The sequence below is a fragment of the Narcine bancroftii genome, chromosome 5 (genome assembly GCF_036971445.1).
Source record: "Narcine bancroftii isolate sNarBan1 chromosome 5, sNarBan1.hap1, whole genome shotgun sequence".
Classification (NCBI taxonomy): domain Eukaryota; kingdom Metazoa; phylum Chordata; class Chondrichthyes; order Torpediniformes; family Narcinidae; genus Narcine; species Narcine bancroftii.
In genome coordinates, this window is record NC_091473.1 from 139854812 (window position 1) to 139871413 (window position 16602).

General features: G+C 40.7%; 1 protein-coding gene across 5 annotated transcripts in view; it reads left to right on the top strand.

Annotated features, from left to right (window-relative positions):
* The window catches only part of LOC138764011 (bromodomain-containing protein 3-like), a 160325-nt gene that overhangs the window by 6297 nt on the left and 137426 nt on the right, over positions 1-16602 (top strand). The window contains exon 1 of one of the 5 annotated variants that reach the window (XM_069939198.1): positions 6947-6968. The exons of the other annotated variants lie outside the window; for them this stretch is intronic. The gene's annotated coding sequence lies outside the window, so the exon portion shown is untranslated. Of the gene's footprint in view, positions 1-6946; positions 6969-16602 lie in introns of those variants that run through there. 5 annotated transcript variants of the gene reach the window in all.

Below are 16602 nucleotides of genomic sequence, written 5' to 3' on the forward strand. Positions count from 1 at the left end.
TTTTTAAAATTTTTTAACTTTTTATATTTTTTTGGTAGATTTAGAAGGTTTTTTTCTTGGAGCTTATATTTTTGTAAGGTTTGTTGTGTTAGTTGCCACTTAGAAAGGAAGAATGAGTAAATTGAAATTTGCAACATGATGAATCATCCAATTAAAAAGGAAATGTGTGCTGGATTACATCAAAAAGATGAAAGTGGACATTGCATTTCTACAAGAAACTCATTTGACGGAGAAAGAACATTTGAAATTGAAACGGGACTGGGTTGGACATGTGATAGCATCTTCCTTTAATTCCAAGGCTCAAGGAGTAGCGATTTTGATACATAAAAAAGGTGCCTTTTTCTCACAATTCAGTAAGTGCTTTGAAAGTTAATTGTAAATTATTTTCAGAAGCTTGGACTTTGATGAATTTATATGCACCAAATGAAGATGATGTACGGTTTGTTACGGATGCATTTTTGCATTTGAATCAATCAAATGAGAATATCATTGTTGGAGGGGACTTTAATTGTTGTTTGGATCCATTGTTGGATAAATCTCCAAAAATTGTGAAGAAAACTAAAATGGCGAAAAGAATAGTTGAGTTGATGGGTGATTTCAATTTAGTGGAAATATGGCGACGAATGAATCCAACTAAGAATGATGCTTTTTACTCAGTATGTCATGAATCATTTTCAGAATAGATTTCTTTTTGCTATCAGTACATTTGCAGGGTAGGATTGGACAGGCTTAGTATAAGAGTAGGATTTTGTCAGATCACTCATTGTTAATTTCTTGTAGTGTAGCTGAGATGACTGGAATGAATTATCGTTGGACATTTAATGAGATGTTGTTAAAAAATCCTGATTTTGTTTTATTTGAAAGAGATTAAATTAGATTTTTTTTTAGAAACGAATGAGGAATCAGTTCAAAGTAAGTTTACATTATGGGATGCTTTAAAAGCATATTTAAGGGGTCAAATTATTAGTTATACAGTGAAAGTTAAGATGCAATATAAAGCAGAAATTCATGATTTAGAAAAAGAAATTGCAACATTAGAGAAGACATTTCAGAAAAATGCGACAGAAGAGAATAAGATTCAGTTATCTAATTTGAAGCTTCGTTATAGTACAAAGCAAACTTATAATTATGAAAAAATGATTCAAAGATCAAAACAACGTTATTACGAGTTGGGAGAGGGAGCACATAAGGTCTTAGCATGGCAGTTGAAAACTGAAGAAGTTTCTAGAACGATTAACACAGGATAAATTCAGGGATAATTTATAAGTCACAGGATGTTAATGATGAACATACATTTTATTTGGATTTATATACTGCAACAATATTAATATTTGAGGAGAATTTATAAGATTTAATGTAGGTCACATACATGCACACATTTTAAAACAGATCTTATTTGAAAGACTGAAGAATTCACATTGCAAGATCTCTGGAGAATGGAAGCACCTTTCACAAGTTGATGTTAATTGAACTGACTTTCATAAAATGCTTGGCCATTGTCTTGGAGTCATGGATTATTTACCTAAAATAACAACTTGAGAAGAAGAAATAACTCCTGTTGTTTTGCTGGAGAAGGTGGGGGGTTTGCAAGACATGAGTCACATGCTCTCTTTCAAGTTTCAGTTGGGAGAGAGAGAGAGTTGAGTTAACAGCTCAGTCAGCCAGTGTGTGGGACACTGACAAGTAACTGAAAAGTGCAATCCAGGGAAAATTGTTTGAAACTGATGAAAACAAGTTCCAGAGCAGTAGATGGCTGGAAGTGCTATCTGTCTGATGTTTCTCATGAAATAGAGGAAGGAATGGAACTCTGTGGTAGCCTGAAGAAAGAGGTTACCCTGATGGGGCAAGTTTCATCAGCGAGATCCTGAGGTGACTAGTGGTGGTACCTCAGTTGTGGAAATCCTGGAGCAACAAATATCTCTTTCTGCAAACCCTACAAGACCTTCCTGAGTGGTAAACATTTACCTTTCAAGCACAAAGCCTGGTGAACTTTATGCCTGTTAAATTCTGTGCACAGTATGGTGATTGCCTGCAATCAGAGAACTTGGAAGAAGAAGTAGTGAGATTGAACTGTGAACCAAAGAACTTTTCTTGAATTTACACACACATTGCATGCATGAATGCTTAGAATTAGAAGGGGGTTAATTTGGGTTAGTTAAGTATAGAGTTAAGTTAATATTTGATTCTATTTTCATGTTTGAAGTTGATTAAAGATTCATAAATTAGATCAGCCATGATCGTATTGAATGGCGGAGCAGGCTCGATGGGCCATTTTTGGCCTACTCCTGTTCCTACTTCCTATGTTCCTAACTTTTGTTTTGAAAGCCACTTGTCGTAGTGAGTGTCTATTGCTGCTGGGTTTTGGGGTCCTTTGGGCTCGTAACAATACATCTGAAGGGACTTCTGTTGAGGAGCAGATTGATTCTTTTTTTTATCAAATTTAGATTTACCTTTATTAGAGGAAGAGGATATTAAGACGTTAGATAATTCATTTACTGATTTGGAACTTAAGGAGGCATTACAATCTATGGCAAGTGGAAAATCACCTGGAGAAGATGGATTTACGACGGAATTTTACAAAGAATTTTATGATTTGTTATTTCCGGTATATGTGAATGTGCTTAAACAAGCTACTGACACAGGTTTATTTCCGGAGTCGTTTCGAGGGCATTAATAACAGTTATATCAAAGAAAGACAGAGATCCATTAAAAGTAGCATCGTATAGATCAATATCTTTTTTGAATGTAGATTATAAAATTGTAGTAAAAGTTTTAGCAAACAGATTGGCTGGTTTTTTACCAAAATTAGTACATGTGGATCAAGCAGGATTTATTAAGAATAGGTATTCAGCTGATAATATTACCAAATTAATTACAATAATTAATGCTTCAAGACAACAACTCAACCAACCAATGATATTAGCGCTAGACTCGGTGTAGAGTGGAATTTTTTGTTTAAGGTACTGGAAAGATGGGGTGTGGCAAGATGGCGTAAGGAATAGACGTGCCTTCCAGTCCTCTCCCGACTCTTTGGTGTTGTTTTGTCTTTAAATGCCCGTTAAAATCTTTTCAACATTAGATATAGTTAGAGCTGTTAAACTAGTTTCCAATGGTACAATTGTTGAAAAAAAGCAAGAAAAAACGGCAACAGATTGTTAAGAAATTACATTTTCCGAAGATATCAGAGCCTACTTGTTTACAAGAAGCCAGGACTCAGCGTGGAATGGATCCAGGAGGAGAAGTACAGGAATCAGCAGCGGAGCTCCGTTCTCTGCCGGTAGGGCTCTTTAAAAATGGCACCCGGCAGCCCTTAGAACAAAGGGCTAGCCGGGTGCGTGTATTTCAGTCAATGCCCGCTATGAGCGCTGTCACAGAGCCTTTGACAGCTGAAACAGCTGGGAAGCTGCCAGCTGAAGGCTTGCAGTTAAAGGGACGTCCACTGACTGATGTAGTGGTGGCGCTGAGAAGTACACCACCTGTAATGAAGATTTCTACAGACTTCAATGTGTCGGAGATGCTTGAGAGAATATGGCTTGGGGATAACCCTCGCCATCAATCTCCAAATATTACTGGGGAGGTTATGGCGGGGGTTTCTACACGAAGTCACACTGCAAGAAAAGCAGTTAAATTAAGAGAGGGAATACAAGATCTTTTGGCTATTCAGAAAGAACTGGACCCTATTGTGTCTGAATCTACTTCAGTGGATAAGTTTCTTAAGAATCTTGAATCTAAGTTAACTGCTATATTGAAAGAATTTGTTAAAGCTTTAGATCAACTTGATACTAAACTTAATACCTTGGTGGATATTAATACTCAACAGATGGCTGATTATGGAGCTTTTAAGCTTAAAATGAGTGAAAGACTTGATTTTTGTGACCAAGTTGAGGTACAAGATGAATTACAAGGTGTCAATAAAACAATTAAAACTTTACAAATTCAGAATAAAAATTTAATGAAAAAGGTTGATTATTTGGAGAATAATTTGGAGATTATTAGACGGAATAACATAAAAATTGTTGGTGTACCAGAAGATATGGAAGGATCAGATCCAAGAAAATTCTTTACTGAGTGGATTCCACAAGTATTAGGACAAGATAAGTTCCCGGAAGGCTTAATACTGGAATGTGCACATAGAGCTTTGAGAAGAAAGCCTTCTTTTGGAAAAAAGCCACGACCTGTTTTGGTTCGTTGTTTAAATTATTATGATAGAGAGACAATTTTGCGTGTGGCCATAAGAAGTGCACAACAAAGAAGATCTCCTTTGATGGTTCAGAATAATCGTGTTTTTTTTTATCCGGATTTGAGTCAAGAAGTTATGTCTCAACGATGTGAATTTAATTCTGTGAAAGAAGTGTTGTGGAAAAAAGGTTATAAAGCAACATTTAGATATTCTGCGGTACTGAAGATTTTTCAAGATGGTTACCAATCAAAATTTTTTGATGATCCTAAGGAAGCTATGGATTTTGCTCAATCGTTGCCAATTATACAATTTCAGGAAAGACGTAGTCCTCCACGGTCTCCAAAGAGAATGGAGATACAAGATGGGAATCGAATTCCAAGGAGAAATGGAAATAATGGTGGTCAAAGTGATAAAGTTGATTAAAAAAAAAATACTAAAAAGAATTTTTTTTTTCTCTTCTTGAGAAAATTTTAAATAATGATGATAGTTTATGTGAAACGTGAGTTGGGAGAGGGAGCTGGGTGGGCACTATTTTCCAGAAGTCATCAGCTACGTGTGAGTTATCTCACACCCGATATTGTGTGGGAGTTACCGCAATGAGCGGTTGACCCAGGAGGAGGTAGCAGTTGCCTCCTGCCTGTTTTTTTTTCTTATTAATTTTTGGATTGAGGAGTGAAGGTTTTTTTTTATATATTTTTTTTGTAGTTTTAGCAGGGGATAAGGGGAGGGAGGGTTTTTTTTTCTTTCTCTTTTTTCCTTTTTTTTCCTTCTCTTTTTTGTGTGTTCTTTTAAGTAATGTTTAAATTTAAATTTGTTTTTTTTAATACTTACGGTTTTAATAATTTTATTAAGTATAAGAAAGTATTTGCTTGTTTAAAAAATTAAAAGTTGATGTGGTTTTTTTGTAAAGTTTATTTAGTAGATAAGGAATATTTGAAATTTAAATCTGAATGGGATGGATAAGCTTTTTATTTTTTATTTAACTTCAAGGTGAAAGGAGTGGTAATTCTGGTGTAAATTATTTTATTATCTTAGTTACAGAACGAAGGGAATAATGGTGAAAGTTATAAATTGAATTGTACAATTTTTAATAAGGCTTGAATTTTGTTTGTTGTTTATGCTCCATTTGTTGAAGATATAGTTTTTGTTGTAGATGTGTTTTTATTATTTGGATATGTGAATTTTAAAGTAATGATTGGGGATATTTAAATGTGGTATTGGGGCTTTTATTGGATAAGTATTCAAGAGCAAAAGGGAAAAATGGTAGAAGAGTACTAAAATTGAATTGTATAATGCTTAATGAGGTTTGGATTTTGTTTTAAGATGGTGGTTTATGTGACTAATATGACGATAGATGTGAAGTTAGTTGATATTTGGTGAAGGTTTATTTTTATAGAGAAAGTTTTTTAATCTTTTTTTCTCATGCTACAATTCTTTTTTAAGAATTGATTATTGTTTAATGTTTTTTTTTGTAAGTGGGTTTTTTTCTCTTACATATATTACTAATCTTATTAATCCTTCACTCTTTATTATGGGGGGAGAAGGAGGGGGGGTTGGATTAATTTGAGTCGGTTTATTAATGTTGTGTAATAATTATTGGGGGTATAGTTTGTTTAGATTACTGATGTTGTATTGTAATTTCATTATTTCATTTTTAAATTTTTTTTAATGTAATTTTATATCTTATTCATGTTATAAAATCTTAAATAAAGTTTAAAAAAAAGGTACTGGAAAGATATAAATTTGGACCACTCTTTACTGGTTGAAATCTTTCTGCTCGAGTGATGACAAATGGACAGATTTTGCAGGTACTTAATCTGTTTAGATCAACTAGACAGGGCTGTCTGTTGTCGCCAGCCTTATTTGCATTAGTTATTGAACTTTTGGCCCAAGCAATTAGGCTGGAGATTAATATTAAAGGAATTACAATTGATGGGCAAGAGTATAAAATTAATCTGTTTGCAGACGATGTGTTGATATATTTGTCTCAACCTAAGAATTCTTTAAAACCGTTACAAAATTTGTTGAAACAATATGGGGTAATGTCAGGTTATAAAGTAAATTGGGATAAGAGTGAGATATTACCAATATCAGATGATTATTCAGATTGTAGACAACTTGTGAAGTTTAAATGGTCAAATAAAATTAAATATTTGGGAGTAATTGTGGATAAGGAGAATCAAAATTTATATAGTTTAAATTATATACCGTTATTAAATAAGATTAAGTTTGATCTAAATAGATGGAAGAAGTTACCATTAACATTGAATGGACATGTAAATTGTATCAAGATGAATATATATCCTCGTATTCAATATTTGTTTCAATAGATTCCAAGTGCTATGCCAGGAATTAAATAAAGTAGTTTGTTTTTTAATGGAAAGGTAAGTTATCTGGAGATCTATGCCGAGGTTGACATGGAAGTATGATTTGGGAGGTCTTCAATGACCACATTTTCAAAATTATTAACAAGCACAATTAAAATTTATTAATAGACTGTTTGATATAGACCAACCTCCGATGTGGGCGAAGGTGGAAATGGATCAAATACAAGAAAGATTGATAACATCATTTTATATATAAATAGAATCCTTTACTTTTACAACGGTATAAATTGCCAGTATTGAAACATTTGATGGGGATTTGGCATAAGTGGAATCAGCTTATAGGATTGAAAAGTAAGATTTCAGCTAAAACGCCATTATATCACAATCAGGTAATTTCATTTTCTATGAATAATCCCTATTTGAAGGATTGGGAATCAAAATGAGTGGAAGATTGTTTTGAGGTAGGTTCATTTTCATTTAATAGACTTAGAGAGAAGTTTGGTATATTACAAAATACTTTATTTGCTTATTATCAAGTATGTGATTTATTATTAGAATGTTTTGGTTGAGAATTAATATTACCCGGGTCAAATGAAATTTGAGAAATTAATTGCTGATAAGGGGAAAAAAAGATTTGTTTCAGAAATTTATTCACTTACAGGAAAAGGGAGAAGGGAGATATATTTAAGATGAGAGATAATGGGAGAAGGATTTATCTATTCCTATTTCTGTGGAAGAGTAGTCTGTCATGTTTGGATAGTGTTATGAAATTAATTAATGTACGATATAGTTTGGTTAACTATAATTTTTTGCATCAGTTATATTTAACCCCTGAAAAATTGGTTTTAGTGAGTCAGATTTGTGTTTTCGATTTGGAGATCAGACAGGTAATTTTTTACATTCGGTGTGGGATTGTATAAAGGTTAAACCTTTTTGGGGGAAAAAGTAATCAAATTTTTGCGAGATTTATTCAAAATATTATTTATATGTTGATCCATAGGTATGTTTATTGGGTTATATGAATGCTATTACTGCTAATTTGTGAGAAGATACCTCAAGTTGTATTTACACGTTTAGGATTGGCGGTAGCTAGAAAAATGATGTTGAGTTGAGTATACAAAGATGGCAATAATGAAATTCAATCATGTCTTTATTAAGAGAAGATAACGTATAATTTGCAAAATAATTTTTTTTGTTGATATGTGGACTTTATATTTGGAATGTATGAGTATAGATGTTAAGTAAATTTTTTTGGGTTAAAGATGACAAATTACACAACAACCTATTATGATTTTATGTTGATGTTTTTTATTATAAGCGGGGATTGGTTTGTGCGGGATGGGATAGATGTGAGGGGGTGGGGGGGTAGTATAGTATGGGGTAGTTTTAGTATGTATATTCTTTTCTTGTAAAACTTTTAAATAAACTTTTCCAAAAAAAAGAAAAAAAAAATTCAAAGGCCTGCACTTTAGCACTGAATTTAAAAGATTGAACTTTAAAGTAACTTTCTAGATTTTGGCTTGGACTTGTAATGGTTTTGGTATATCACACACATAAACTAGAACACTAGTGCATGGTTGGAGATAGATTTAGTGTTAAGAGTAGTTTAAAAGTTCAGACAAGTTTAAGAGAAATAAAATTAGTATTTTAAAATTCATTGCTCGGTACTTAACAATAATATAACATTTCTTAATTAACTTTAAACTTAACCGCATTATGGTGTGTGTGTGTGTGTGTGTGTGTGTGTGTGTGTGTGTCAAAACTCACGAATTCTTGTGTAGTTGCTTTCAGAGAAATGTTGTTTCTTACAAATGATTTTTCCACAATTCTCTCTTGCGTGGAGGTTACAGAACTTGTGATTTCCATGATGATTTCATAAACCCAGGTAAGGGCTTTAGACAAAATCATTATTACAATGGTCACAGTAGCACTGCTTTCTTAACAAAGAGAGACAGTCAAAGTAGCCATCTTTTCTGAAGCCACTTGGATTCTGTTTCTCCCTTGATAAGGAGAACATAATAGCAGTCATTTCTCACAGAATATTACTGTATTTCTGACTTCAAATGAAACTGGTTTGATAATAAAAGCTGTTTTTCAAATCAATGCCTGGTAAGGAGGTGCCAAGTCTCAGGACAAGAATAAACTCCAGAGGGTTGGTAATTCAGCCTGCAACATCACAGGTTGATGACATGGCACCTCACCTACTCCATAATTACTTTTGAACAACAGTTTAAAGATTCAGAGTTTCAACACAAAAGATTAATAAGACTAAACTTTTAAACCGACTTTCACATGACTTGCTTTAAACACTACTGATTCAATTTCTAGTTTCTCCAAAAGTATGAATCAGATAGTCTCTTGTTTATCTACACAGGCCAACAAGCATATGTTTGTGTACACAAGTACCCTTCTGAATAAACATCCATTGCTTTCAGTATTTCAATGAACAATCAACTCTTATTTTATTGCTCTGTTTGCAGCTGGACATAGCAGACTCATTGTCTCTCCAAAATGATGTTGGGTGTGTCTTTGTGTGTGTTTCTCTGTTTCCATCCCACGAGGTACTTTTCTATAATATATTAAAAGATGAAGATTAATAATAACATAATTCTATAACAAGACCAAATGGTAATTGGTCCCAATTTTCACTTGAAAACTTTACTTTTTGAAAAATCAAGATAAAAAATAATGTTAAATATTAGAAAGGTGTTTTCTAAATTGTGATTATAATGATGCACCTCAGGGCTGTGTGCTCATTCCACTACTATTCACACTCCTGGTACATGACTGTACTCCCAGAGTAAATTCAAACTGAATCATCAAGTTTGTGGATGATACAACAGTAGTTTGCCTCATAGGCAACAAAGATAAGTATGATTACAGACAGGGCAACTCATTAAAATGATGCAAGAGCAAACCACCTGAGTTTCAATGTGGACAAGACAAAAGGAGATGATTGTAGACTCGAAGAGAAAGAAGTTTGACCATTTCACTACAATGTTCATTGATCTATCAGAATTTATTATCATGAGCACATCATGAAATTTGGTGTATTGCAGTAGCATCATAGAACAAACATACATATTATAACCATCTTACAACTTTACTATAAATAAAGTAAAAATAATAGTGCACAAAAATTAAGGTTCATGCTTTATTCAGGAATCTGGTGGCAGCAGGGAAGAGGCTGTCTTTTTACCACTGAGTACCCATTAGGCTCTTGTACTTTTTTCCTGATGATAGCAGAGTGAAGAGGGCATAGGCTGGGTGGTGGGGGTATTTGAGGATAGAGGTTGGTTTTTTAAGACAGCCTTCTGTAGATGTCCTCGATGGAGTGAAATCTGGTGCCTGTGATGTTGCAGGCTGAATTACCAACCCTCTGGAGTTTATTCTTGTCCTGAGACTTGGCACCTCCTTACCAGGCATTGATTCAACCAGCCAGAATGCTCTCCATGGTACATACCATTATCTCCTCAGACACCTCACAAAATATAGCTGCTGGTGAGCCTTCTTTGTGATTGCATCAACTTGGAGGCTCCAAGACAGATCCTCTGAGATGTTGACACCCAGGAATTTGAAGTTCTTGACCCTCTCCACTAGTGGGCCCTCAATGAAGACTAGGTCATGTTCCCCTGACTTTCTTCTGAAGTCCACAATCATCTCCTTTGTTTTGCTGACTTTGAGCATAAGGTTGTTGTCATTACACCATTCAGTGAGCTGATCTATCTCACTCCTGTGTGCTTCCTCATTGCCATTTGTGATTCTATTGACAACTGTGGTGTCATCGGCAAACATGTAGATGGCATTGGAATTCTGCCTGGCCACACAGACATGGGTGTATAATGAGAAGAGCAGTGGGCTAAGCATGCATCTTTGGGGTGTGCCTGTTTTGATAATCAGTGTGGGGGATATGTTTCCAATTCATACTGACTGTGGTCTTCAGATGAGAAAGTCAAGGATACAGTTGCAGAGGGGGATACAGAGGTCAAGAGTTTGTAGCTTCTTGACCAGCACTAATGGTGTTGAAGACCGAGCTGTAGTCTATGAAGAGCAGCCGTATGTATGAATTGCTGTTTTTGAGATGATCAGAGGTGAGTGGAGAGCCAGTGATATTGTGTCCACTGTGGTGCAATTGTGACGATAGGCAAATTATAGTGCTTGTTAATTTGGCTATGACCAGCCTCTCAAATCATTTCTTCACAGCAGAAGTTAGTGCTGCTGGGTGATTGTTGAAGCAGCTCACAGTGCTCTTGGGTACCAGGCTGCTTGATAACCCTTTTGAAGCAGGTGGGAACTTCTGACTGCAGCAATGAGAGGTTGAAAATGTCCATGAACACTCCGGATAGTTGGTTGGCGCAGATTTTTCATTACCCTGCTAGGTATGCCATCAGGGCTGAACACCTTGCGAGGGTTTACCCTCATGAATGATGTTCTAATGTTGCCCTTAGAGACAGATATCACAGGATCTTCAGCCTTTTCAGGGATTCTAGTAGGCACTGTTTGGTGTACAGACAAAGACCTATCCTCGACTCTCAAAATCTCATAAATTAGGAAGGTGCAGCAGATGTTACACTTTCTGTGTCTGAGGAAGGCAAGGATAATGCGCCCTGTGGTGGTCCACCACTGGCCTACTGCAGGGGGCAACCTCTGTACCTGCAAGTGTGTACCACCACCGGCCTACTGCAGGGGGCAACCTCTGTACCTGCAGGAGTGTACCACCACCGGCTTACTGCAGGGGGCAACCTCTGTACCTGCAGGAGTGTACCACCGGCTTACTGCAGGGGGAAACCTCTGTACCTGCAAGAGTGTACCACCACCGGCCTACTGCAGGGGGCAACCTCTGTACCTGCAAGAGTGTACCACCACCGGCCTACTGCAGGGGGCAACCTCTGTACCTGAAGGAGTGAAAGGGGACAGGACAACACCTGGCTGGCTGTCAGTCGGCCTGAAGGGATCAAGCCCCACCCGGTCGGGTGTCAATCACCCTCCGGGATATAAGCCTGCGCCGGCCTCCTGAGGCCTCACTCAGAGTTGCTGCAGCCACAGCCAGCCTGGCTCTGTGGAAGTCTGTGGATTATCTTTGTGTGTGTCTGATTCTGGCGAACAGCGCACCACACCCACCCCCCCCCCCCCCCCCCTTCATCTTGACACCATTTTATAGGAGCACAATGAAGTGTCCTGTCTGGCTACGTGATCGTCTGGTAATGATAGCTAAAAAGTATCAGACCGGAAGTCAATACAGAGAATCATTAAAAAGCCAAGAAGATCACTGAGGTTTCCCCTTCTTTCATCTATGACACTTACCAGGAATGTTGATTAAATAGAGCTCAATGAATTTCTGAGGGCCCTTTTCATCCAGCACATAATCTTTGACCTACTACCATCAAGAACATACAGGAGCATCAAAATCAGGGCTGCCAGGCTGGAAAATGGCTTCTTCCCACAGGCTATGAGATTGATGAACAGAATCCTAGAACAGTAAATCATTCCAAAACATTTATATATTTTAAATTGTATCTATATGTATGTGAGCACTGCTGTGTGAATGTTCTGACGCAAAGTCCACAGATTGTACAACAGGCTTTAATCAGCTTAAACTTTGTACACCAGTTTTAGTATCTTTGCTGGCTTTACATCTGACTCTCCCCCCCCCAAAGGAGCTAACTTGAATCTTTATATGGGCCGATGATTGACAGCTGGCAGGTGGTGCCAGCCTCCCAGGTTGCCTACCTGCAGATACAGTGGTTGCCCCCTGCAGTAGGCTGGTAGGAGTGCATCAGGGTAGTGGTTGTATCACCACATTCACCCCCTTCTTAAAATGAGTCCTGGGAGTGGGGTGGGTGGAGGGAAGGGGGTGGTGTCCTCAGTGCTGGGTAGTATCTACAAGTTCAGGCGGTCGTCTGTCGCAGGACTGGCTCCAGTCAATGGTTAGTAGGTGCAGGGCTGCCTGAGGGTTGCCTGGGTCTGGGGTGGCTGGTGGTGTGGGCAGGATGATGTCTGGCAGAGAGGGGATGTAGGTGTGGGGTGGGTCCACAGGCAATGGGGCCCTCTGGAGAGGCTCTATGGGGTCCTGTATGGTGCCCAAGGAAAAGGGCTGGACCCTTGCTGGTGCCAGGTCCCTGGTTGAGACGGCATCCTCATGTCCAGTGGGGTACCTATAACAATTACACCATGAAAACAGGCCAATTTGGCCCTACTAGTCCGCACTGATCTGTACCCTCCTCTAATCCCACTTGCCAGCACTCTACCCGTATCCCTCCATCCCCCTCCCATCCATATACTTATTCCAACTCTTTCTTAAATGACGAAATTGATCCTGGCTCCACCACCTTTTCCAGAAGCCCATTCCACACAGTAACCACTCTCTGAGTAAAGAAGTTCCCCCTCATGTTATTCCTAAAACTTTGCCCGACAATTCTCATCCCATGACCTCTTGTATCCATCTCCTACTCTCAATGGGAAAAGCCTTTCCACATCAACTCTTATGTATCCCTCTCATTATCTTAAACACCTCTATCAAATCCCCTCTCAGCCTTCTACGTTGTATGCGTAATTTGGGATTGTGTGAAGGAGGTGCAACTGGTCGACCAGGCTGTCAGATATGTGTGCCTTCATGTGTTTGCGAAGGAGTACTGGTCCTGGAGATGTCAGCCATGCTGACAGTCGCCAATTTCCAAGGAAAGAAGAAAAGGCATTCGTGAGGAGTCTGGTAACCGTGCACAAGAGCGACCATATTGGTGTGGAGTGCCTTGGGAAGGACCTATTGCCAATAGTTGATGGATCAGCCTTTCGACCTCGGGGCCAGGAGGACTGCTTTCCAGACTACCCTGTTTTCATGCTCCACTGCCCATTGCCCTTGGGGTTGCAGCTAGTCATGTGACTAGCTATGATGCCTCGCACCATCAGGTATTGGTGCAGCTCCTCACTCATGAAGCTGGAGCCCCCAGTCGCTTTGGATGAATGCTGGGTATCCAAACATGGTGAAGATCTGCACCAGTGCCTTGATAATGGAGGGGGAGGTGTCAGGCCAAGGAATGGCGAAGGAAAAAATGGGAGTATTTGTCTACGAGAGGAAATGGACCTTCTTATTCATGGAAGGCAGTGGTCCCTTCAAGGACCGAGTGGCCTTCACTACATGAGCCTGTGGCGGGTGGAAGAAGTGCGATTTGCACTCTGCACGGACCCTGCAAACTCAGTCATGGTCTGGACTTCTTGGATGGTGAAGGGAAGGTTCTGGAACTTAATGAAATGGTACAGGCGCGTGATGCCCGGGTGGCAAAGGGGGGGGGGGGGGGTCGTGCAGCACATGAAGCTGTTCAGATTGTGCATTCGCACAGGTCTGCATAAGGGCATCAGGGGAGTCCTTGAGCTTTCCCGGCCTATACTGAATGTTATAGATGAAAGTGGCCAACTCGACTCTCCAGAGCAAGATTTTGTTTTTTTTGATCTTGCTTCTGGGTGGTGCTGAACATGAATGCCACCTTGTGCTGGTCTGTGAGGCCAGCCAGGTAGTGACGCCAGTGGCAGACTGCTTCCATGATAACAAGGACCGTCTTTTTGATGATAGAGTGTCCAAGCTCTGAACCGTGGAGGGTCCTGGAGAAAAAGGCCGTGGGTCTGCCTCCTTGATTGAGGGTGGAAGCAAGGGCAACATCAGAGGCATTGCATTGGGACATTGGCGATGTCCTGTCTGATGCGGGCAAAGGCTGCTTGCACCTCGGCAGGGAGGGGGAAAGTGGTGGCTTGTGTCAGTAGGCGGACCTTGTTTGAGAAACGGGGAACCCACTGGGAGAGAAGAGCCCTAGGCACCTGCGGAGGGCCTTGAGCGCATTGGGAAGGGGCAATTCCATTAGGGGGCATGTGCATTTTGGGTTGGGAATGATGACACCATGTTCCACGATGCACCCAAGGATGGCGAAGTGGGTGGTGCTGAACACACACTTCTCCCTGATGTAAGTGAGGTTCAGTGCCTCTGCCATCTGGAGAAATCTCTGCAGATTAGCACTGTGGTCCTGCTAGTTGTGGCCCCAGATGGTGACATTGTCCAGGTGTGGGAAGGTCACTCTTAGATTGTGTCAGTCTACCACGTGATTCATCTCTCACTGAAATACAGAGATTCCATTTGTGACCCCAAACGGGACCTGGCAGAACTGGTAGAGGCGCCCATCTGCCTCAAAGGTGGTACAAGGTTTATCCCAGGCATGGATGAGGAGCTGATGGTAGGCCAACTTGCAGTCAGTCGTGGAGAAAACCCTGTACCGTGCTATCTCGTTAGCCATGTCCGTGATGTGGGGCAGTGGGTAGGCGTCCAGGTGGATGTATAGAGTTGATGACTATTCTCTGTTTGCTGCCCCACTTTTTACAACAAGGACGTGAGCTCTCCAGGGCCTGGTGTTGGGCTCCATAACTCCTTCTGCCAGAAGCTGTCTCACCTCTGCCTTGATGAAGGTCTAGTTGGCCGCACAATAGTGCCTGCTCTTGGTGTCAGGTAATTGAAGAGGGATGGAGTGGAAAACCTGAAGGTGGACTGGAGGTGGACGCTGGACTTTGTGATGTGGATGGTGAATGGGGGCAATGGGTCATGGAAGGTGAGGGTGAGGCTGTGGACGTGACAGTGGAAGTCTAGTCCCAGGATAACTGGGGCACAGAGCTTGGGCATGACCAGGAGCCTGAACCCATGATATGTTTTCACCCCCCCCCCCCACCCCCACTGTAAAGTTCACTGAGCAGCACTCTAGTGCCGTGAAAGTGATAGCAAAGTTTGCTGGGTTTCAGCGTACAGGCCACATTCGGGTGCATAGAGGTCTCAGTACTACTGCTAATAAACAGGCATTTTATTACCTTCCCATTGACAGTGATGTCCATGGGGAATGTCCTGTTAGTGTGGTGGATGCTAGGACTGCTTGGGATCTGAGTCACTGCTCCCCGACAGTTGTGACAAGTAGCAGCCACTAGGTGCCTTTCAGAGTGCGGGGTGCGGTGAGTGTGTGGTTTTGCACATCCGCGTGTTGACCATGACAGTGAGTTGGGGTGGCCATGATGGCAGTGCCTAGAAGATACAGTGCAGACGAAAGTTGGGCAATTAAAGATGCCGGTGGCCGTGGTGAGCAAATGGCGTTGGCGTGGTTGGACAGCCGATCCAGAAGTGTCTTTGTCGGTGTGGGTGGAGTAATGGCGCTACCCGGCATCCGCACGTGGGGGCATCCAGAGAGTCGGAAGGGGCTCCTCGTTTGTCGCAGAGGGCTGCAGCACTCCTGATGGGTTTGGAGAGGCACACTTTAGCGAAATGGCCTTTCTTGCTGCATCGGGAGCAATGAGAGTTCCTTGCAGGGCAGTTCTTTCAGGAGCGTCTGTCCGACCCACACCGGGACCTGCAGTACTCACAGCGGCAGACTGTGTTGATGGCAGCTATTGTCTCTTTCCCGTGGGGCCCCTCAGCAACTGCTGACATCAGCTAGGCCGGAGGTTGGGGGAGGCGAGCATCAAAGGCCTCTACATGGTGAACTGCAGCTTCTAGGGAGCAAACCACCTCCATGGTCCTGGTAAGGGAGGCATTATTCTCCTTAAACAGTCTGTTGTGTTGCCCTCCACTGCAACCTTCGGACACAGGTATCTCGGATGAGTCACTCCACCTCCCCAGCAGTCACCCCAGTTTCGATCGTACATGGGCGTGCTAGTTCTCGCAGTGCCCCCAGGTAAGCATCTGCCGTCTCACCTGATGCTGAACAGGTACCGGGCATAGAGTACATTTGTCAGGGGCTAGTACATGCCTTCCAGGACATCCATCGCTGGTTCAAAATCTGTGCAGTCTTGGATAGCCTGGAATGCGTGGGCCCAGCTTGGTTAGTATTGATGACCTCAGCCTGTGTGTGGATGTTTGTCTCAATCGCATGTTTCTAGATTTCTAAGTATGCTGGAGTGTCTGGGTGTTGAGGGTCGATACCCAGCCTCTCGATGCTGAGGAACTTCTCCATGGTCCTTTTAACTTTAAGCTAATTTAATTGTGAGCGCTGTGATTGATTCTGACACAAAGTCCACAGACTATACAACAGGCTTTAATTAGCTTAAACTTTGTACACCAGTCTTAGTATCTTT